Source organism: Malus sylvestris, chromosome 10, assembly GCF_916048215.2.
Source record: "Malus sylvestris chromosome 10, drMalSylv7.2, whole genome shotgun sequence".
Lineage (NCBI taxonomy): Eukaryota > Viridiplantae > Streptophyta > Magnoliopsida > Rosales > Rosaceae > Malus > Malus sylvestris.
Window position 1 is genome coordinate 24,923,632 of NC_062269.1, and position 23,990 is coordinate 24,947,621.

The 23,990-nt window shown below is 37.2% G+C and overlaps 1 long non-coding RNA gene across 1 annotated transcript; it reads right to left on the reverse strand.

Annotated features, from left to right (window-relative positions):
- Nucleotides 1-79: 79 nt before the first annotated feature.
- Nucleotides 80-1,122, reverse strand: LOC126585673 (uncharacterized). The gene is made up of 5 exons (XR_007610618.1): nucleotides 1,108-1,122; nucleotides 866-969; nucleotides 677-772; nucleotides 489-582; nucleotides 80-373 (listed from the first exon to the last, which is right to left on the reverse strand). It is a non-coding gene; the product is annotated as an uncharacterized LOC126585673 (long non-coding RNA).
- Nucleotides 1,123-23,990: the final 22,868 nt, after the last annotated feature.

Sequence of the window (23,990 nt, forward strand, 5' to 3'; positions counted from 1 at the left end):
CAGCAAGCCTAACGTTCACATCAACCACATCTACACTATGCTGGAAATTTAAAGTAGTCCACATAAAAAGCCATTCACAGATGCAAGTTTGGGGGTGATTGTTGCAGATCCAGCACATAAACAGAATTTAGAGCAGTTAATTTCTGCAGCTCAGTTTTGCGATGCATGGAGGAAGCACAATTAAATCACAGATCCATACACCACAGAACTGAGTACATATATTATTACCAGATCTACAACAACTACACTTGCAGGGATTCGAATTTTACCTCCCAGATGCATCGATCTGGGTCATGCGGCCTGTGCTGTTTTCCTCCGTTGCTCTTGTGTGTTTACTTCTGTGTCCTTGGCTCTATCATGGATCCGTATACCCCTACATAAAGACCCAACAATATGAGTACATACAGGTTTACATATGGCATTCAAATGAACTGTTGTTGAACTTGTAAATGTTGAGCTTAGCAAAAGCAGACGAACGAGATCTGTACCTATATGACATACAGAGGCCGCGACAGTTGCTGTTGATTTTGCTTCAGGAACCACTAGACCGGAAGCTCATAGTTGTTGTCTCTCGGTTGTACGCTGGAGTTGAGGGAAAAGTTTTCAGTCACAGTAGTGGTTTTATTATTCAACTCTCAGATCATCATTCATCCATCAAAAGGGTTACGGGTTTTACCTCAACATTTGCAGATCCTTGGTTGAGCTGAGCTGCTGACTCCGGGGGTGTTCTTGTGTTGTTGTCTCGGATTTGAAACCATTAGGGCTCTTCCCACTGATAAACCACATGCAGGTGTTAGTGTTTGTTCCAGATCTCTCCAACAAATAAATTGGGCACTGCAACCACAAGATTGGAGGATGATTTTACCTTTGGGCTTCCGTTTTTCCGATTTTCCACCACGGCGGGGTACTCACGGCGGTGTGTTGTTGTTGGGTTATGGACGGCTACAGATGCATCAATCTGCGAGGAAACTGAGACATACACAGAACAATCAAATGCATCAGTCACAAACATTTTCATGTTACTCTTGGTGATGAAGTTAGCAGAAATGGAGCTACATCTTTACATTTGAACGAACAAAAGGAGAAATGGCATGGCTTAGTTTTTACCTGCAAAGGGAGGAAAAAGGACTTGCTTTGACATGGAGAGAGTAAAAGCATTTTCAGACTTTCTAGAGAGAGCAGAGCTAAATTGAGGAAAGGAGAGAAAAATGTGAGAGACAGAGAGGTCCTTTCATTTTAGCAAAATGGGGTCTGCGAGAAAGAAAGAGATATGGGCAAATGGATTGATCTTCACTCTTAATTTCGAATCCTATGGAGCTACCCTTCTTGATGCCTGACACGTGTGCGCCTCATCTGTTTTGTATGTTTCCCTAGGGCACGGTTTGGAGAGAGCCGTTTGGGCTCTGTGATTGCTGATTGACAGCGCCAGACAACAACTCTGCACGCCACTTTCCCCTTGCATGCCAGCTGCGTCCCATTCATTTCGCAGGGGATCCAATGTTCAAAGCACGCCACTTTTCAAATTGCATGCCACAATGGAGTCCATATTCCCAGGTGCTTTCTTGTCTCATTATTTATTTATTTTTTATTTTTATATATCATGTTCTTTATTATGTTCTTTGTCCTGACGTCTTTGTCCTATTTTGTTAATTAGTCATAGATTTAGTTCGTTTCCGTTGTAATATAAAATTTTCTTTGGTTTTGTTCCTCATTTTCCCTTTTATAATTCTTATATGTTAGTTTAAGTTTATTTCCTTTTTGTCATTTTTCTTTTATTTTCCACACCTTGAGGACAAAGTGTGAAATAAGTTTGGGGGTGGGAAAGTAAATTTTAGTTTTTTTTTATTGTTGTGTCCGTTTAAAAATTTTCATTATTCCTAAGTTAATATCCATAGAGTATTTTAAGCGTTAGAACAAATGGACATGGTGAAAGTTAATCCCACATTAGAGTCTTTTCTATTTATCGTTGCTTAGACACTAATTCATGAATTATACTTTGAACTTTGCACATCACACCAACATGGTTTGTGGGGAGTGAGATTGAAATACTTGCTTTTAGTCTAAGTTTATTTTTATTTTTTATTTTTTATTTTAAGTAAAGTCAGTTATTAGTGTGAAAAAAAAATAAATAAATAAAGTTATAATTGTCTCACCCGAGGTTCTGCCTAGTAACCGGGCCAGTCCTGCCTAATCAGCAGTGATTCTCGCGTCAAACGGTAGAGTTTTGGCATGAGGCAGGGTGGTTAGTTGGTTTCGTAGCCTTTTCAGCTCGGGTTAATAAGTCCTTAGGGGTGTTCTACACCTAGTGTCCTAAAGCCCTTGTGGTTTGGGAGTCATTGACCTAAAGCTTGCTACATGGGTTGGATCGAAAGCTTAAGTAAACCGACATTGCACGACCACTACTGTTACTGGAGAAAAAAAAAATTGTTATATATGAAAAAAAAAAGTGAAAAAGAAAAAAAAAGAAAAAGAAAGAGAGTTATATTTAAAGTTACTATGTGTGAAATAAATAAGGACGAGAGGTAAGGGTTTTAGTCGAGTCTCCTTAATTATGTTGGTTCACTTTACACCAAAGGAAGTTTGTGAAGTCTTTTCTAATTGATTCTAAATGGCTTAGACTCTGTGGTGGGATTGGTTGGAACTTTTGAAAAGATGTTCTAGTTTTTAAAATTTGCTATGGATTGCAACTTTGAAGGTGAAAATTTTTGTCAGTTAATTTTAGCTAGTTAATTTGTTAAGTTTTTATTTTTGTTTGAGTCTTGTTTTGCTTGAGGACAAGCAAAAAGCTAAGTTTGGGGGTATTTGATGAGTAGATTTTATATTATATATTTTACCCTAATCTTAGTATATTTTGGTTAATATATTGGAAGAATTTTGATACTTTGAATTGTATTTTCAATATAGGACTTTCGACTTCCTCTGGAGCAAAACAGGACCAAATGGACGAATTTTGGAGTAATTCCAGTTGGAGGACGTTCATGAGTCACTTAGCTTGATCGTATCAAAATTTGGGATTTTTCCACCAAGCAGTTATTTTCTGGCGATGAAATAAAGAAGCAGTGCGCAGTGCTGGAAAGTGACGTTTTTGGGCTTAAATGACGTTTTTGGAGCCCAAGATGACCTCGGATGGGTTCGTGGCCTTCTGGAAAAGTGTTCAGAATATTCCAAACATCAAATCCAGCTATATTGGGCCAGTTTTGGAGCAGTTTTTGGGCCAAAACGTGGCTGTTCAGATTTTAGACGAATTTTACTATTTTTATTTAGGGTTTTTATTAATTTTAGTTTGCTAGGGTTTTTGTGGGGGCTTAGCATATATATTGCTTGGCCGTCTACAGTTTTAGGGTACGCTTTATTTTATGCAATACTGGAGACAGAGAGGAGTGCTAGGGTTTTGAAGATTTTCTACTTGAAGGTGTTTTCAATCTTTTTCTTAAGAATATTTTCTATGATTTCAATTATGAATATGCGGAACTAATTTCTTTTGCTAGGGCGAAGCCTTGAGCCTTAGCATGAATATGTGATTTTTATTAAATTTCTTATGATTGATTGCATGCGTACTTTGAATTGTTAATCACCGGGATAAAAACTATCTAATTGTCTTAATGCCTGATCACCATTAGGATCTTTAGAAAAGTAATTTGATGCAATTTTGGTCGGAAGGTTCCCTGAAATTGACGCTGGCTTCTTGTGATTAATAATTGTAATTTCTCTTAGGATGAATATCACGTCTTAAGGATTGCATGGTTTTTCAAAGGATTTTCATAAAGCATAATGAGTCTTTCATGTTTAGATTTGATCCGAACGTCCGGACAGGTTGCATGTTAGATATACGTTCTATGTTGGAGGTTCCAAGTAGAATATGAATTAGGAAAATCTAACCTTCAAAGTGGCATGTGTAGATCATAAGTAATTGGTAAAAATTCATAGGATTGCTAGGTGATGGTGGAACCCTAGTGCTTTCTTAATTTGATTTTCTCAAAACTGTTTTTTTCTCTCTAGCTCTAATATTGCAGATTGTTTATTTTAATTCATTAATTTCGTTTTTATTTTAATTAGGTTTTAAAATCAATCACTTCAATTTCTACTTTACAATCATTAATTGGAATCTGATTTGTTTCGAATTATTTAATAATCCCTGTGGAGAATGACCTTGCGAGATCCGTTTATACTACAATAACCTTGTGATTCTTGCAAGTAAAATAGGAGGTTTTTATCGCATTCACATAAGCAGTAAAAATCCTATCAAGAAAATGGCGCCGTTGCCGGGGATTATTTAAAATAATCCCTACGAATCAGATTTTCAATTAGTATTGCTGTTTATACATATATAAAAAAAAAACAAAAAAATATTTAATTTTCGTTTTCATCTATTTTTACAGATTACAACAGTACAGATTTCAGAAATCTGTGCATGGTCAGCACCCGTTCAACAGTGCAAAAATTGATTCCACTTGATCCAGAATTTGAGCAGCATTTAAGGAGGAAACGCAGAGAGCAAAATTTGCAGCGGGTTCGTCCTCTGCAGGAGAGGTTTCTGGAATCAGTCTTTTATCAAACCAAACCTCTTCACACTCAACATGTTCTCATCCCCAACAATCACTATAATTATTATGATTACATCTAAGCATGGACCAACATTTTTCTTGATCAAACAACGGACTTTTGTCATTCATGGTTTATTACTTTTGGCAGAAATTTCAGATTAAACTTTCCATCATGGTTTCCCAAATGGTGGTCTTCTCACGGCCCAACAGCCAGTTTACTGCCAGAAGATCTTATGCAAGTCCTCTTAGCTGGTTTCCAGAAAAAATTTGATCGCAGCCGTTTCGACGACAAAATTTCGCTTTTATTGCTATTTATGGAAAAATATAAAGTCCCTTGGATTATGAAGTGAAATTATGAAATTAAAACAGGTGAAATTTATCGTTCTAGATGGGTCAAATGGTAGGGTACATTTGATCATAAAAAAACCATCAACTTAGTCCTATCCGAATTTCCCATTATTCCTGTCCCAAAGGTTTCTCCATCATCCACAAAGGCATTGCCAGATATTCCTGAACAGATACAATCATTATCAGACATTAGTCTCTCATCTTCCCTTAAAGGAAAGTCCAAATCATCCAAGTCTTCCAGCTCAAAGAAAAAAGAGAAATCCTCACAACTCAAAGATTTAGCCCAGAAGCTCATGGCAGAAGCAGCTTTGCTGCATGAAGAAGAAGAAGGCTCAAACTCCAACTTATCCTGTCACGCCCCGATCTCGACATACTTCCAGAATCGACACGCGACATCACCAAATACCCGTAACTCAACATACCCCGCCTCCGGAATATGTAGAAAGTATAATTCAAGATCTAGGTGCATAATAATTTTTCGTACACTTTATGGCTGCATCTAACCCCTTTTGTTAGACTGCCTACGTACCCTCAATAGGGATCAAGCCATTCGTAGTTCAAATTCGCTATATCTCAACATATAACACAATCTGTTCAAGCCAAAATGCACAACATTCCTCAATCAAACATTTGGACTTGACAAGCATGAATTATTCGATTCAAACTACATAACAACCTGCATGACAACCAAGGTTTCTATTTCATCCATCATATAAATCATTATGTTTCAACATAAAATCGCTATTCATATCATGTAATATATCAAAGAATCAACACAGCACAATAGTATCCTCTAGTCGCATTGATCATTGAACTAATCATATTAATAACAATCATATTCAACATCCTTCCACAATCATCTCAAGTAACCCATTCCATGATATCAAGGAGGCACGATATTAACATTTAATTATGTTAATCAGTCAATCAGATCACACCTAAATGCACAAAATTAATAAAGGACTTCTACATAATTCCCTGCCTGGATTTTAAGTAATAACTTGATAATTCTAATTTATATTCACAAGATCTATTTTAGGTTAATCCCTTTCACTCGAATCCAGCGAACAAGTCTAACTTATGGAAATGAGCAAGAGTAGGGATTGAGGACCAGTCAACGTAATCCAAATCAGGATACGATTCGGGACCATCACTCAATGGAATCGCGGAGTAGGAGAGATTCTGGACCATCTCTCAACGGAATTTGAGTGGATACGATTCCGGACCATCACTCAACGGAATCGCGGAGTGCAATGCATAACAACCACTAAATGAAACCCAAGCTGGATACGATTCCGGACCATCACTCAATGAAATTGCGGAGTATGAGGGATTCTGGACCATCTTTCAACGGAATATGAGTGGATACGATTCCGGACCATCACTTAACGGAATCCAAACCAGGATACGATTTCCGGACTATCACTCAACGGAATCGCGGAGTAGAAGGGATTCTAGACCATCACTCAATGGAATCTAAAATAATTTATGATCGCCTATCGAAATGTGCCAAGTACAACTAATCATCATCATCTCTAAAATGCGTATGGTCCCCCATTGCGGATATACCAAGCAGAACCATCCATGTACCAATGCTACATGGTACAATCAAACCAACACACAACCTACCTCCTACCTCCACACTTATGATTTACAACATGAGCACATACACCATCCATTTTTGTATTTCCCATCTAGATTCCAAAGCATTGATTCAAATTATTACTACAAGCATCCACCACCTCGATCAACTCTTATTCTCGAGTATATGCAATTACTAAATGCACCACTTTCGACTCTAGTCTTAATTAGATTACTTGGGACTACTAATAACACTATGAGATCCAAGTACTATTTTGGTTAACTTGCATTATCATGATCAAAATAAATGTAACATTTGAATGAAACACTTATAAAAAATAAGTGAAGATGTTATTTACAAATATAGATGTGCCTATATATATAAGCCTTGGCAGTTGGTGCATATATATTTCCAGGGATATAAGTAAGTTCCTTTGAATATGCATACATAGACATATGTATACGGTAAATAAGAAAACCATTTCATCCCTTCATTATTTTATACATACATACGAGGATTCGTTCTACTTCAGACATATGCAAAAATGTCTGATAATGTTAAACCAATGAGATGGAATTAATATGTTCATCAACAATGGCTATTCACTGTCATTCATATAAAAGCCATGGCTATTCACTATCATCACAAAGACAAAATCTGGACCACGTTTGACTAAATGTACACAAATAACTCTAGCAACATTGTACTAAATATAAAGAGAAATAATTTCACATTATGAGACAATATAAATGTCGATTCCCCATCATCAACATTACATTAATGCATTCACTAACTTTAAAGCAACAATTGCAACATGATAAATGGGTAATTTTCAAATAAGAATATACATACGTAGTGTCAACCATCATCATGGTTGTCTACTAGCCTGGGATGTTAGGTAACAACTAAGAAAAGACACACCACAACAGCAAAGTTATAGGTGTTCATCAAACAAAACCAAATAGACTATCTCCCAATAGTAAGAGCCACATATAGTATGATATAATGATCATCATATTTTCAACATTAACTAAATGAGCTCAAATTTACGTGGTAGCTAGAGCTCAACAAGGGAAACACTTTTCACAACTAGGCCGACGATAAATTCTAACCGGAAACCGTCCAAATTCACTGAAGAAAACCAGATTTTTAGGGTTCTAAACACCCAACTCTAAAATGAATACAAAAGCACAAACCAAGCATACCAACTTGAAGATTATGAAGAGTAGATTAAGTTTTATACCTCACTTGAGGGAAATGGTTGCCGAAATCACCGGAAAAATGACAAAACCGTCGGAAAACCCACAGGACTTTGCTACCTCGAACTGGAAAAATGGATAAGAAAATGGAAAATATAGCATTACAAAGTTGTAGGGATCGTCAAGAGCTTTCCATGGAGACCAAGATGACCTAAAACGGAGATCGGATGAAGGAGATATGAATGGGTCAAGTTGGCGGGTTAACGGGTTGAAATCTCCCAAAAAAAGGGTAAAAAATCAGACCCCCTCCCCCTTTTTTTTTTTTTCATTCCTCCTTTTTTTTCCGAAACCTCCCCTTTTTAAAAAGGGGGAATGAAAAAGCGGAGGTTTCAGAAAATAAAAGGGGGAATTAAATAATTCCCACAATCTATAGTTCACAACTTCAAAATTCCGTAACTATTATAACTCGAACTCACAAACGGCTTTCGCCTATGCGCTCGTGGGTTCGAGATCTATTTAAAAACACTAGTTAAAACTTCAAAAATTCAACGAAAGATAAAGATGGATTACGAAAATTCAAACCCGATAACTAATCGATTTAATTCCCAAAATTTACGGAATTAAAATTAAGTAATAAAAATGACATAAACATGAAATACGAACTTAAATTATGAGATACATAATGAATAGTGAAATTCTGGGGACGGGATTTCACACATCCGATGCCTTGTCTTAACAACCGGTCAACACGGCAAGTCAGATGGCCAAGTGGGCCAAATATCAGGATTCCCAAGACCCGTTCGAAATTTGTATTAAAAAATGTATTCATTTGTAAGCATTTCAATATTTCACCCATGTAAATCCTATAGTAGACACCATGTGATCTTATCATCGCAAGAAACATCAGCAATAGCAGCAATCATTCTGATAAGATACTATTCATGAACAGTAAAATCACTTTTACTATTCATCCATCATATCAGATGCAGCAGCGTGATTCCACAGTGAAAAACATCATCATTCATCCATAACTTTTACAGTTCACAGCACATGCAAGCCGAGATTCCTGCTCCAATCATTCAATTTTCTCTGCCTTTATATTCAGAGTTCATTTTTCAGGAGGGGCAAGCTGAAACTTCTGCGTATTTTCCAACAACAAGACAGAAGCCAATATTCAGCTACATCCTATATCCAATCAAAATTATAAACACTTTTATTTGATCATTAAGGATGCTTGCGAGCTCCATTGGTTTCCTCAACAATTGTCTGTAGACAAAACTTGTAAGTTATCAATCCAGTTTTAATAAAATTATTTTCTATCCCTATCTGCATCATTAATTTTAATTCATTATTTTCATTATGAAGAATATTTTTATCACAACTAATTTTGAATGTCATAAATGTCTCACTCACGTTCAGTTCATTGAGTATCTTAAATTCAAGGTAAAACCGATCAATCGTTCATTATCTTCTTTTTATCTGTTTATAACATTTGGTATGATACCTGCACTCCCAATAATCATAATGACTGTAGTCTTGATTGTTGTCCCTATAACTTCTACTATCTTCAGTAGATAGTCGCTCCACGCCCATTTAGTATCAGAGCCAAGTGAGTGGTAATTGCATTAGCATCTTCTTAATCTGCAAGTTAGGTTCATTTTCAGTCTTTCAATCTACAGTCTATCTTATCTGTTAATCTTCTAAGTTTGTTTGTTAAACTCCCCAACCAAACAGTGAGGCGTGCTCCAAACAATAAGTCCCAGGAGAGGCATGCGTGAATCACATGAGTGGGGAATGAGTTTAGCCAATACGCGAGGAAGGTGACACATTTAAGTTTTATGTATCTTGTTTGCCTGTATTGTGAACTTCATGAGTAGATTATTTAGATCTAATTCGATGGCCAGCACTAGCTTTAGATCCAGTCTAGGCACAATTCCAGATATTGTTAATGAAGAACAAAAACTTGATTTTCAAACTGATGATAGTATTGATTTTGAAGATTGGAATATCCCCAAGGTTTCAAGTAAAAATATTTACAAAAAGAAATGGTCAGTAGCCTCATTTAGAAGTGAACATCATGTTAAGACAGTTGAAAAGACTTATGCTCTTAGTAAAGAACATGAAACTTGTCAATTGTTTTCTTCTGAACAAATCAAAACACACCGAAAAGATGGTCATAACTATATCCACATAGGCTTAGTTCAAATAGTCGTAAAACCTTTAACACGTAGAGGCCTTAACACCTCTATTGTACAATGGACCTATCCATTTTGATTGTTTCCCACACCTTACCATAAGTCTTTCAGACCCTGATATGCTGAAAGCGCTCACTTTAAATATCAAAACTTCAGGATGTCAAGTTTTTGAAGGAACACAGCATTTGGCATTAATATATCGAGTTTACTATAAAGTTACTGGCACAAACATGAATTTGCAGGCCTTAACCAAAAGTCCTAGAGACCATACACTTTTAATCCAAACAAACCAAGAAAATGCGAACATTAAAGTTCCCAGAACCATTAGGTGGTCAGATATCAGTCTGCCTTCATATTGGTGTTTGATTAATGAAAGTAAACCAGTAGCCATCCAAAATAGTCTAGTTAACTTAGACAATATAGAACAATATTTTGACGGGTTCACTTTCATTAATCAAACATTGTTCTATATTGTTATATATTGTCAGTTAACTAGACTATATTGACAGTCCCGTCAATATAGAACATCAAAGTTAATTTTGACAGTCTCATCAAAATATTGTTCCATATTGTCTAAGTTGACTAGACTATTTTGGATGGCTATTGGTTTACTTTCATTAATCAAACATCAATATGAAGGCAGACTAATATCTAACCACCTAATAGTTCTAGGAACTTTAATGTTCGCATTTTCGTGGTTTGTTTGGATTAAAAGTGTATGGTCTCTAGGACTTTTGGTTAAGGCCTAGAAATTCATGTGTGTGCTAGTGACTTTATAGTAAACTCGATATATTAATGACAAAGGTTATGTTCCTTCAAGAACTTGATATCTTGAAGTTTTGATATTTAAAGTGAGCGCTTTCAGCATATGAGGGTCTGAAAGACTTATGGTAAGGTCTCGGAAACAATCCAAACGGATAGGTCCATTGTACAAGCTGGATTCAATCATTCCAAGTATATTATCACTGAAGTTGGTGAATCTAGCATCTCGGAGACATAATAAAATAGAAGTGTTAAGGTCTTTACATGTTAAAGGTTTTACGGCTATTTGAACTAAGCCTATGTAGATATAGTTATGACCATCTTTTCGGTGTGTTTTGATTTGTTCAGAAGAAAACAATTGACAAGTTTCATGTTCTTTACTAAGAGCATAAGCCTTTTCAACTGTCTTAACATGATGTTCACTTCTAAATGAGGCTACTGACCATTTCTTTTTGTAAATATTTTTAGTTGAAACCTTGGGGATATTCCAATCTCCAAAATCAATACTGTCATCAGTTTGAAAATCAAGTTTTGGTTCTTCATTAACAATATCTGGAATTGTGCCTAGACTGGATCTAGAGCTAGTGCTGACCATTGAATTAGATCTAAATAATCTACTCATGAAGTTCACAATACAGGCAAACAAGATACAGAAAACTTAAATGCGTCACCTTCCTCGCGTATTGGTTAAACTCCTTCCTCGCTCATGCGATCCGCTCATACCTCTCCTAAGACTTATTGTTTGGAACACACCTTACTATTTGGTTGGGGAGTTTAACAAACAAACTTAGAAGATTAACAGATAAGATAGACTGTAGATTGAAAGACTAAAATTGAACCTGACTTTCAGATTAAGAACATGCTAATGCAATTACCACTCACTTGGCTTTGATACCAAATGGAGGCGGAGCGACTATCTACTGATGATAGTAGAAATTATGGGGACAATAATCAAGACTACAGTCATTATGATTATTGGGAGTGCAGATATTATACCAAATGTTATAAACAGATAAGAAGAAGATAATGAACGATCGATCGGTTTTACCTTGAATTTAAGATACTCAATGAAATGAATGGGAGTGAGACATTTATGCCATTCAAAATCAGTTGTGATAAAAATATTCTTCATAATGAAAATAATGAATTAAAATTAATGATGCAGATAGGGATAGAAAATAATTTTATTAAAACTGGATTGATAACTTCCAAGTTTTGTCTACAGACTATTGTTGAGGAAAATAATGGAGCTCGCAGGCATCCTTAATGATCAAATAAAAGTGTTTATAATTTTGATTGGATATAGGATGTAGCTAAATATTGGCTTTTGTTTTGTTGTTGGAAAATATGCAGAAGTTTCAGCTTGCCCCTCCTGAAAAATGAACTCTAAATATAAAGGCAGAGGAAATTGAATGATTGGAGCGGGAATCTCGACTTGCATGTGCTGTGAACTGTAAAAGCTGTGGATGAATGATGATGTTTTTCATTGTGGAATCACGCTGCTGCGTCTCATATGATGGATCATGAATAGTATCTTGTCAGAATGATTGCTGCTACTGCTGATGTTTCTTGCGGTGATAAGATCACATGGTGTCTACTGTAGGATTTACATGTGTAAACTATTGAAATGATTACAAATGATTACATTTTTTAATTCAAATTTCGAACGGGACTTAGGAATCCTGATAATTGGCCCACTTGGCCATCTAACTTGCTGTGTTGATCAGTTGTTGAGACGAGGCATCAGATGAGTTGGAGTCTGAGTCTTCTTCTTCTTCATGTAGCAAAGCTGCTTCTGCCATGAGCTTCCGGGCTAAATCTTTGAGCTGTGAGGATTTCTCTTTTTTCTTTGAGCTGGAAGACTTGGATGATTTGGAATTTCCTAAAAGGAAAGATGAGGGACTAATGTCTGATAATTATTGTGTCTGTTCAGGAATATCTGGCAATGCCTTTGTGGGTGATGGAGAAACCTTTGGGACAGGAATAATGGGAAATTCGGATAGGACTAAGTTGATGATTTTTTGATGATCAAATTTATCCCACCATTTGACCCATCTGGAATGATAAATTTCACTTGTTTCAATTTCATAATTCCACTTCATAATCCAAGGGACTTTATATTTTTCCATAAATAGCGACAAAAGCGAAATTTTGTCTCGAAACAGCTGCGATAAATTTTTTTATGGAAACCAGCTGAGAGAACTTGCATAAGATCTTCTGGCAGTAAGCTGGCTGTGGGGCCGTGAGAAGACCACCATTTGGGAAACCATGATGGAAAGTTTAATCTGAAATTTCTGTCAAAAGTAATAAACCATGAATGACAAAAGTCAGTTGTTTGATGAAGAAAAATGTTGGTCCAGGCTTGGATGTAATCATAATAATTATAGTGATTGTTGGGGATGAGAACATGTTGAGTGTGAAGAGGTTTGGTTTGATAAAGGGGGATTCCTCATTCTGGTTCGGTAAGAAATTTCCCAATGTGAAGAGAATGGTAAAGGATTTTATTTTCATGGGTATTGCTAAAGATTGGTTTTATAGCAATGCTTTCTGTCTCACTGAGAAAGGCTTGGTAGTATTTGAAGGATTTGAAAGATTTAGTTGGAAGATGATGAGAATTTGGTGGAAGAAGAATTTTGGCTATTTTATCTGGGGATTGCTTTTTGATCAAAATTGCAAGGGATGCTGAAGAGGTATTCCATTGGATTTTTCTTAACATAAGGAGATGTTTTAGCAAAGCTAGGTGTTCTGGGTGTTGAAGGAGATGGCATTGATGAATAAGGATCATAAGGATTGGCTAATGTCGTTTGATAATTTGGTCGAGGTTGATGGTAGTTTGGCCTAAGGTTACCTATTGTGGAACCTAAGGGAGTGAAACGGTTGGTAATGGCTAAGGCCGATAAGGAATCGGGAATAGATTCCTGTTTTACTGGTGGTGGTGGTAAAGTGGCAGGAAGTTTTCTCTGGCTATTGCTCATTCTTCCCATGCAAAAATTCTCTGGGTAAGAAATCGGGGATGCTGTTATGGCTGCCTTTAATGTATTCTATATCAAAGTAAAAAATGCTTAATATGGCTTGCCATCGTGCAAAAAATTGTTTTGATATGCCTTTAATGTAAGGAAGTTTAACAATGTGTTGTTTGCGGTGCCAAAAGTCGTTGGGAATATCAAAACAGATATCATTAACAAGTTTCTTTTGAAAATTATTAATGGTTTCTAACAAAGATTTATTTGTTAGTTGTTCTTCAATTCTTTTATGATTAATTTCTTCTTTTAAGAAATTAATTTGTTGTGATTTGTGAGTGATTAAATTAATAGATCGCAATATGCTATCGTTTTGAAGATGTCTTAATTTTTTGAGATCTATTTCCATGCAGAACTCAAATGTGACTTTCTGTCCTAAATTTTTTGTAGTAATCCTGTTATGATGAACCTTAAAAGGATATATGAGTGCTATGAAAGGGAGTCCTAAGGTGACAGGATCGGAAATGTTTTTTATTAAAACAAATGGGGTTTTAAAACAAACATTAGTTTGGCAAACATGTGCTCTAGTTATTTCATATTTTAATTGCATTGGTGACTGGTTAGCAGCGCTAAGTATTTCGGTTGACTTATGAAAGTACTTAGTAGGAATTAATCCTTCTTGAATACAGTTCAAGTCTGCTCCGGAGTCAATCAAAGCAATAGATTCAAAATGAAAATCATCAATTATTATTTTTATTTTAGAATACCATTTATGGATTCTTATCTTATCTAAAAGACCTAGGATTAAATCTTGTGTGGATTTCTTGCTTGATTGAGCATTTGAGTTTTGGTCTGAAGAAGAACTACTTTGTCCTTCATCATTATTGTTGACAAGTATTTGTGTCTGAACTTTACTAAGATGTGTACGAATTTCTAGATTCTCAGATTTTAAGAACCTAATTTCATCTTTGATTTTATTAACTTCACGATGAAGATCTTTGATTGTGATTTCTTTCTTAGTCTTATTGAACCTTTCTAAGGTTGTGCTAAGAGAGATTTTTGGAGTTGGTTGGGGTTGGCTAGTGCCAGATTCTTCAGAAGAAACTAATTTTTTTAGTTTCTTAAGGTAGAAAGATCTTAGTTCAGGGTCATCGAATTTACTTATTAATTCAATGAGAAGATCTTCTTGTTCTTCTTGTTTGTTGAGAACTGATATTTGGTTACAGCAAGCATCAGTAAATCTGAGCTTGATGTCGGGAGATAAAGTATTACTTGAGGATTTACTGTTAGAAGAAGATATTTCCAAATCATCTGCTGATTGACTATGGTCTGTGTCCCTATGTTCTAAGACTTGAATTAACTGAAGTTTCTCTTTTTCAGAGATCTTTAATTGGTTAATGATTTTCTTGACATGACATTTGTTGGCATAATGGCCAAATTTGCCACATTTGTAGCACTTTCCTTTTTGTTCTGAATCCTTGGAGTGGATTTTTCCAGAGGGTTTCTTCCTCCACTTGTTGGATTTGGGTTTTTCATAAAATTTATTGGTTTCAAAGTGTTTATTTTTGGATTTATATTTATTGTACTTGGGGTATTGCGTACCTGAGTACTTGTTGGTGTACTTATGATAGACTTGTGACCTTTTCTATGATAGACTTGTGACCTTTTTTTTTGGTGGAAGGAGCAATAGGAGGTAATCCATATTGCTCACAGAACGTTCCTAGTTCATATTTAGCTATGAATTTATCTTTATTAACTTATTTTGAAATTTTCATATCAATACACATTTTCAAGCCTTCCTTTTGGATTATATTAATTATATTTCCATAAATAAGGGTATGATAAGGTATGATACCTTCTTCATTAACTAAGACATTTCTTATTTTGTGTGTAAAAAGGTTTGGTAATCCGTTTATAAATTTTTCTTTCCAAAATGGTTGATTACTGTCTTATCTGAGCATGACTTTAGACATGAACACATCTTTGTACCATCTGAAGTCGCTTAGAGTAGGACATCTCAGATTGCTAAGTTGGCCATGAATTCTGGAAGTGACATTGCTAGGTGTTCCTATAAAGTGTTCTATACTTGTGAAGAGTAATGTGTTAACTGCATCTGGGACACCTTACCCAATATGTTCATCAAAGATAGGTATTCCTTCTTCATCTTTTTTAACAGCATTTTTTATTTCATTTCTGGATTAATCAATGAGATGTTTTTCCCACCAGGAATGGAGCATTCTTGTGAATCCAATGACTAAAAGGTCGACAACTTGTGATTGGTTGAGATTATGATTGGTGATATAGTTATTAGCAACCATAGAGATGTGTTGGAGTTTATTGAGAAGTTCTTGTTCTGATAAACCATCTATATTCCATTCATAAAGTTTATCAGAAGAGACTGAGAATTGATTTTGGATATTTCTTTCTTCGAATTGGATATCTGGAGGTGTTGGTCTAAGGTACCAATTTTTTTTTAGAGGTGTCGGGTTGATTCTTTTATTTGTAATTCTTTTGAGTTTGTTGATGCATAAAATCAGTGGGGATTTTGGTACAACAGAAAATGTTAAGTTTGTGACCTTCGCTAGATTGCTCCGGTCACTAGTGTGGATAAGTATGTAAATGGATATAGACAGGGAAGCAAATACAAGATGTACGTGGTTCACCCAGATTGGCTGCGCCCACAGAGTAGAGGAGTTCTCATTAATTGTGAAGGGTTTACACAAGTACATAGGCTCAAGCTCTTCTTTAGTGAGTACAAGTGAATGATTTAGTACAAATGACATTAGGAAATATTGTGGGAGAATGATCTCTTTTTATAGAAGAGAGTTTCTAGCTTTGTTCTGACATTGACACGTGTCATGTTGTGATTGGCTTCCGACGTTGACACGTGTCGCGCTATGATTGGTTTTTTATGTCGACACGTGTCTCGCTGTGATTGGCCTCTTGGTTGGAGGGAAACTCATCTGGGTCCTTGACGGTATAAAGTTGACCGGTGTTCTGTAGTTTCGGGATTGGTCAAGTATGGTACAAACAGTGCTCCCCTAAGTTCTCAAGTGAGGGAAGCTCCTCGGTTGGGGACTTGCAAGATCCAAGCCGCTAAGTAATCACGAAACTTCTAAGTACCGAAGTGTGGTATCGTCTTCACTTGTTTTATCTGTCTCATAGGTAGATGTGGCATCTTCTCTGGAAGTACTTTTCGTCCATCCAGGGGTGTATCTTTAACTGGTGGAGATGCACAAGGTAATATATCAATTTGACTTGAAGCTTACTTGTAGTTTTAGGCTTGGTCAAGCACGATACAAACCATGTAGTATGAGTCCCCCAAGTCGCCAAGCTAGGAGATTTGCCGAAAGAGGTGACAGACAAGGTAAGTAATCAGAGTTCCAAGCAATCAGTCCCAGATTAGAAGTTTGATTTCGAGTTCCGGCTGATTGTTCTCATTCTCCCTATCTTGCAGGCAGCAAGAAGGATAAAGAGAAAAAAAATGAGAAGAGATGATATGAGATACTTTTGCTTTTGAAGAAGTAACTTTCCACTGGCTTATTCTTGAACTAGGCTGTAGGGTTTTCTGGTTTCCTCCAGAGTATAAGGCCAACTTAAGAATTTGAGGGTTAAAACAAGTCCATCAAATCTAGAGTACGTTCAACCCTGATGATATGGGATACTTTTGTTGTTGACAAAGTAGTGGATGTATCGGCACGTGTTCTGTTACGCTTGTCTCCACATGCTTCCTTGTATCCTTCTCACTTGCCCTATCTGTTCCTCAGGCAGATATGGTATCTTCTCTGGAAGCATAAGATGTTGAAAATGAGTACTCGAGAGTGATTATAGGTAAGTGATCAGGCAAGGGGTTTCAGGCAGTCAGTTCCTGACTAGAAGCTTGATTCCAAGTGCTGACTGATTGCTCATTTTCTCCTTATCTTACAGGTAAGAACAAGGCCAAAGGAAAAGACAGGGAAAAAGCATGATATGGGATACTCTTGCGTTTAACCCTGATGATATAAGATATTCTTGCTCTAGTGTAGCTTGTTTGCAGAGGTATTATCGGGGGGAAAGAAAACTGAGTATTTCGAGAGGATTCGTTGGGAGTGCCCTCTTATATATGAGGAAGGGTTGAGCATTTTTGCAGGTCTGCCTGTCCATGGAGGATGGAGGTCGACATATATAGGAGTCTCCTTAAGAGCAAGTCCACCCCTAAGGACTTTGTGCCAGCACCCAGCCCATTTATCCATTTCAGTGAACAGTAACATATTTCAATGAACAGTAATAGGCCAATGCATCTCCACCCCTAAAAAAATGTGCTGGCACCCAACCCATTTAAAATATTTTTAATTTTTTTCTAAAAGAATAAAAAATAAAATAGTTTTAATTTCGGATAGGATTTTTAACCAATCTCGTCATGCCACGTGTCATTATCCAAACATACTATTTTGTGAATAGATTTCTGCTAAGATTTTCAACCAATCCCAAATTGCCATGTGTCACTTCCGTTTTACAATAATTTAGCCAAGATTTCGATAAGATTTTTAACCAATCACGTCATGTCACGTGTCATTATCCGAACGTACTATTTTGTGGATAGATTTTCGATAATATTTTCGACCAATCCCGACACGCCACGTGTCACTTCCGGTTTACAATAATTTAGCTAAGATTTCGATAAGATTTTCAACCAATCACATAGTGCCATGTGGCATTGTCTAGAACCTCATCCTTTCTTTTTGTGTCCATATAAACCATACATCCCTACATCCATCCTCACACCAAGCTCAATCCTTATTTTTAGCTCAGAATCCTTGTTCATTGTTTTCAAATCTTGAGTTCTTATTACAATGTCTTCTTCAAGGAGAGTGTATAAACAGTTGCAGGAGCAACAGAAAAGGTTGTTGGCACAACAAGCAGAAATGGCCAATCTCGAGGAAGGTGGAGGTGGAGATGAGGCTTTCTTCATGGAGGAGGATGAGGATGATCACCATAGGGCAGAGGGCCTCACATTCCCGCCATGTCATGGAAGCCGTGGGTCAGATAGCCAAAACAAGACGTGCTGCAAACCTCGATAGAAAAAGGGAAAGACGAGGTAAAGATCTCTTGGAAAATTGTTTTATTCCCAACAACATATTCCCTGATTATGTTTTTAGACGTCGTTTTAGAATGCAACGAAATTTGTTCGACAAAATCATGAGTGCTATTTGCAACCATGATCCATACCTTGTGCAAAAAGAGGATGTTTTTCATGTTCTAGGTCTTATTCCCGAGCAAAAAATTACGGCATCCTTGCGAATGCTTGCATATGGAGCATCTGCAGATCAAGTGGATGAGATCGCAAGGATGGGAAGAACAACTGTTCTGGAGTCCCTGATGCGGTTTTGCTCTGCAATTGAAGCCCTCTACACCAATGAGTACCTCCGAACACCCACGCCAAGGAACATGCGAAAGCTTTTGAGGAAGGGTGAGATGCGAGGCTTCCCTGGCATGATTGGAAGCATCGACTGCATGCACTGGACTTGGAAAATGAGCCAAAAGCATCATTTTGGAAGCGATGGCTTCATTTGATACATGGATTTGGCATGCTTTTTTTGGGGTTCCACAGAATGACCTAAATGTCCTTGTCCAATCCCCAGTGTTCGACGAACTGTTGCAAGGAAAATCACCGAGATGCACATATTGAGTTAATGGTACCCAATACGAGGGATCATACTACCTTGCAGATGGCATTTACCCAATGTGGTCAACATTTGTCAAAACAGTGCCACATCCACAGACCGAAAAGGAAAAATACTTCGCAAAATGTCAAGAAGGGTGTAGGAAGGATGTCGAGCGTTGTTTTGGTATCCTGTAAGCTCGTTGGGTGATTGTCAGGGCTGCAGCTAGAATGTTTGATGTTGAGGCTCTTCGATCCATCATGATGACGTGTATTATTCTCCACAACATGATTGTTGAAGATGAGTATGATTATGATGCCATCGATGAATATGAGCCGGATCCGATGAACAACTGAAGAACATGTATCTACTGTGCTCATGACCGGACCGAAGATCCCGTGTAACACGAGTCGTTGGAACGTGATGGACGTTACAATGAATTGATCATTCAACGGTACACTGATGTGCAAGAGCCATACTGGCACGTAACCCGCCAGAATGACTTGATTGAGCACCGGTGGGGATTGCATGAAGGCGAAGATAATTAAAATGAGGCTTGTGGTTGAAGAATAAATTGTATTTTTTTTTAAGTTTATGTAATTCTATGTAGTGTGTTTTGTTTTTAAGTTTATTTGGTGAGTTTATGTAATCTTATTTCATGTGTTTAAATAAAGTACAAAAATAAATAAATAATTACATTAAAATTGCATAATAAATTAAATAAAAATAAATAAAGTTTTAAAAATAAATAAGAAATAACATAAAAATTACATAAGAAATAAAATAAAGTTCAAAAGAAAAAAAAGAAAAAACATAAGAAATTACATAAGAAATTAAATAAAGTTCAAAAGAAAAAAAAAAGAAAAAACATAAAAATTGCATAAGAAATTAAATAAAATTCTAAGAAAAATAAGAAATTACATAAAAATTATACAAAGTCTCTGGAGTTAGGATATGTGGTGCTAGGATCTTGGTTGCCATGATTTGTGTAGCTAGAACCCCCTTGACTTGTTTCCACATCTCTTGCACTCCTCCTTCGCATGACATCTCTTTTTTCCGATGTCCAAAAATATTTTGAATTCGGAGACAGTCCTACTAGAGACTTGCTCATAGTGTCACGATCTGCTTGAGCCATCCTTTTTTCTCTAAGCATTTCATTTTCTCGATGAAGTGCTTGTCTAACCAGCTTGTTCTCTCGATTAACTATTTCTCTTTGTCTCAGCCGCCGCATCACGGGCCTCAGTAGCTGCTATTATTGTTACCATAGCAGTAACTTTTTCCTCATCTCTAGCCTTTTCCAGTGCCATGTTCAGTTCAACTTGGCAAGCAAGTTCTTCCATATATTTAGTGTAATCATTTTTGGAAGAACTACCTTTTTTCTTTGATGCCTTTTTACCTTGAGGCCTGAGGGACTGACGAGTCGGTTGGGTCTCGGGCACTTATTTAGACGTCCCTTCCGTGTCTTGAAATGTGTCGGCTTCTTGTTCGGTCGTGTCTGGTTCTGGCGAACTATGTAGACCCATGTCGTGCATGACAACTTTTGGACTGATTGCCACAATTTTGTATTTAGGGCAATCTTTGACAATTTCCCAACATTCCCATTTGTTGAATGATTTGTTCTGGTTCTTTGAATTGTAGAATGCTTGAGCTTGTAGTGTCTATAAAAATGTTGGATAAGATAGTGTAAAAAAATGCGGGTGTAACACAAATAAATAAATTCAAATATTGATGCGGGTGGAATGCATATAAATTACATAAAAATGACATAAGAAATTAAATAAAAATTACATAAAGAAATTAAATAAATTAAAATTTTGATGCGGGTGGAATGCATATAAAAATTACATAAGAAATAACATAAAAATTATATACGAAATTAAATAAATTAAACTATTGATGTGGGTGGAATGCGTATAAATAAATAAAAATATCGTCACCTGATCCGTTAAACTTGTCCCACTACGGAGGTTACCAGAAGCATGAAAGATGGCGTTTTTCCAACAAGTAAAGGATGCGTTGAGTTTTTTCCAACGACCTTGAAGACCTTGACTAGTTTTGGCGTCCTTTCCATGTACATCGCAAAACGCTTTCGTAATTTTACTTCACATTTCTCGCTTATCCATCTCATTACCCGTAATCGGGTCATGAGTAATGTGAACCCAACATTCACACAACGTAACATCTTCAATGAGCTTCCATGAAGACATTTTTTTCTCTTAAAGTGTAGAAAATATTGAAATGTAGATAGTATAGAAAGTGTAGAAAATATTGAAATGTGGTGTAAAGGTGGAAGATGAGGGTTAGGTATTTACAGAAAAAACAATAACATTTTTAAAAAATTTCTGTATTTTTTAATAATTTTTCTGTATTTTTTTTATAATTTTTAATAAATTTTAATATAGTTAATTAATCTGGACCGTTGGATTTGAAAAATATTCAAATCCAAGAGCCAGGGAGTTGCCATGTGGCCAACGGTCATATTTCAGACCGTTGGGCCTTTTTTTTTTAATTTTTTGTGAAAAAAACGTGGACCGTTGATCTGTGATCGAACGGTCCATTTTAAAAGTCAAATTAAAATTTTTTTTTTTACCATTGGAAATCCAACGGTCTACAAAAAATAGCCGTTGGAAATCCAACAGCTGAAAGTGGGCCACGTTGCCTACTCGGGTTGTGGTCTGAGTGCGCCTGCGCGCGGGCCTCGCATCTGAAATGCTGTCGGGCACTTGCGCCACGGGCCCCGTAACATGCACGGGCCAACAAACTGCCCCGCTTCTTGGTTAGTCTGTTTTAGGCTGGCCCAGAGACAAGCATAGGCTGGGTGCTAGGCTGTTTTGCGGGCTGGAGGAAATAGACAGGGTGCTGGGATGCTTTTTAGATTGGGTGCTGGGCAATGTCCACTCCGGTGGACTTGCTCTAACAAGTAGTAATGCTATTCATTTACCCTTCTTGGTCATAGCAATGTAGTGGGAGCTGCAAGCTTCACGTGTTTTAAAGTTCGGAGAACGGTGCCTCTTCGGTTTTCGACCAAGCAATCCTGTCGGGGATCTGGCTCTTGAGATTCGGAGAAAGGTGTCTCTTCGATTTTTGAGAAAGCAATCCTGTTAGGAGTTTGGCTCTTGAGATTCGGAGAGCGGTGCCTCTTCGATTTTTGAGAAAGTAATCCTGTTGGGAGTCTGGCTTTCAAGATTCAGAGGGTAATGCCTCTTCGATTTTTGAGCAAGGAATCCTATTGGGAGTCTGGCTCTCGAGATTCGGAGAGTGGTGCCTCTTCGATTTTTAAGCAAGCAATCTTGTTGGGAGTGTTTTCTCGAATGTGAGTAAAGGTTGGGCATTTTTGCCAGTCTGCCTTGCCACGGAGCATGGAGGTTGACACACATAGGGACCTTCTAGTTATCAAGCAGTGGTGTTGTTCCTTCACCCTTGTGGGTAATAGTAGGGTAGCTGGACCTTTAAAATTTATGTGTCTAACCTTTGTTAGAGATCTTTGGCAAAGTTATATGTGGTACCCGAGGAGCTGATGTTGCATGTGGAGAGTGGTGCCTCTTCGAAATCCGAAGAGTGGTGCCTCTTCGATTTTTGAACCAACGGCCCTGTTGCCCTTTCTTTTATAAGGGCACCAATTGTGTGCAAGAAGTACATTCAGATAGTTATTGCTTGTAGGAATTTTCCCCTTATTTTTGTACTTCAGAGATTTATTGGACCTCATTTCTCCTTCATCATTTCTGAAAATGTCTGGCCCATTCGACCGTCATTTTGACTTGAACTTTGGTGAAGAGGTAGCTATGTCTCCTCAAGACAACATATGGTGCCCATCCTTCTTATCCTCTACTGGTCTTTTTACCGTTGGGGACTCTGTGATGAAGAATGATATGACCGCTGCGGTGGTGGCCAGGAACCTTCTCACTCCTAAAGATAACAGACTACTTTCCAAACAGTCTGATGAGTTGGCTGTTAAGGATTCTCTGGCTTTCAGTTTTCAGTGTGCAGGTTCTGTGTCTAATATGGCCCAACGCCTACTTGCTCGAACCTGCTAAGTTGAATCATTGGCGGCTGAAGTGATAAGTCTCAAATAGGAGATTAGAGGGCTCAAGCATGAGAATAAACAGTTGCACAGGCTCGCACATGACTATGCTACAAACATGAAGAGGAAGCTTGACCAGTTGCAGGAATCTGATGGTCAGATTTTACTTGATGATCAAAGGTTTGTGGGTTTGTTCCAAAGGCATTTATTACCTTCGTCTTCTGGGGCTGTACCGCGTAATAAAGCTCCAAATGATCGACCTTTGGTGCCTCCTCCTTCTGGGGTTCTGCCCAGTACTGAGGCTCCGAATGATCACCCTCCGGTGCCTACTCTTTCTGGGGCTCTGCCGACTGCTGAGACTTCTCCTGAGCAACCTTTGTGAAGGCTCACTCTTGTTTGTTTATTTTGATTCATGTATATGTACATATTTGTAACTTATTGGAGATATCAATAAATAAGCTTTGCTTCATTTCAACGTATTGTGTTAAATACACCAAAGCCTTATTCACTAAGTTCTTTGTATTTTTCTTTTGTTGAAGCTTGTATGTTGAAGCTTTGTGAGTGAAGCATGTATGTTGAGGTAGCGCTCCCTTAATTTCCCGAGTGAGGAAAACTTCTCGGTTGGAGACTTGAAAAATCCAAGTCACTGAGTGGTTGTGAGACTTCTGAGTATCAAGGTGCAGTAGCATATGGTAGGAGTCCCCTAAGTCTCCGGTTGAGGGAGTTGACGAATGAGG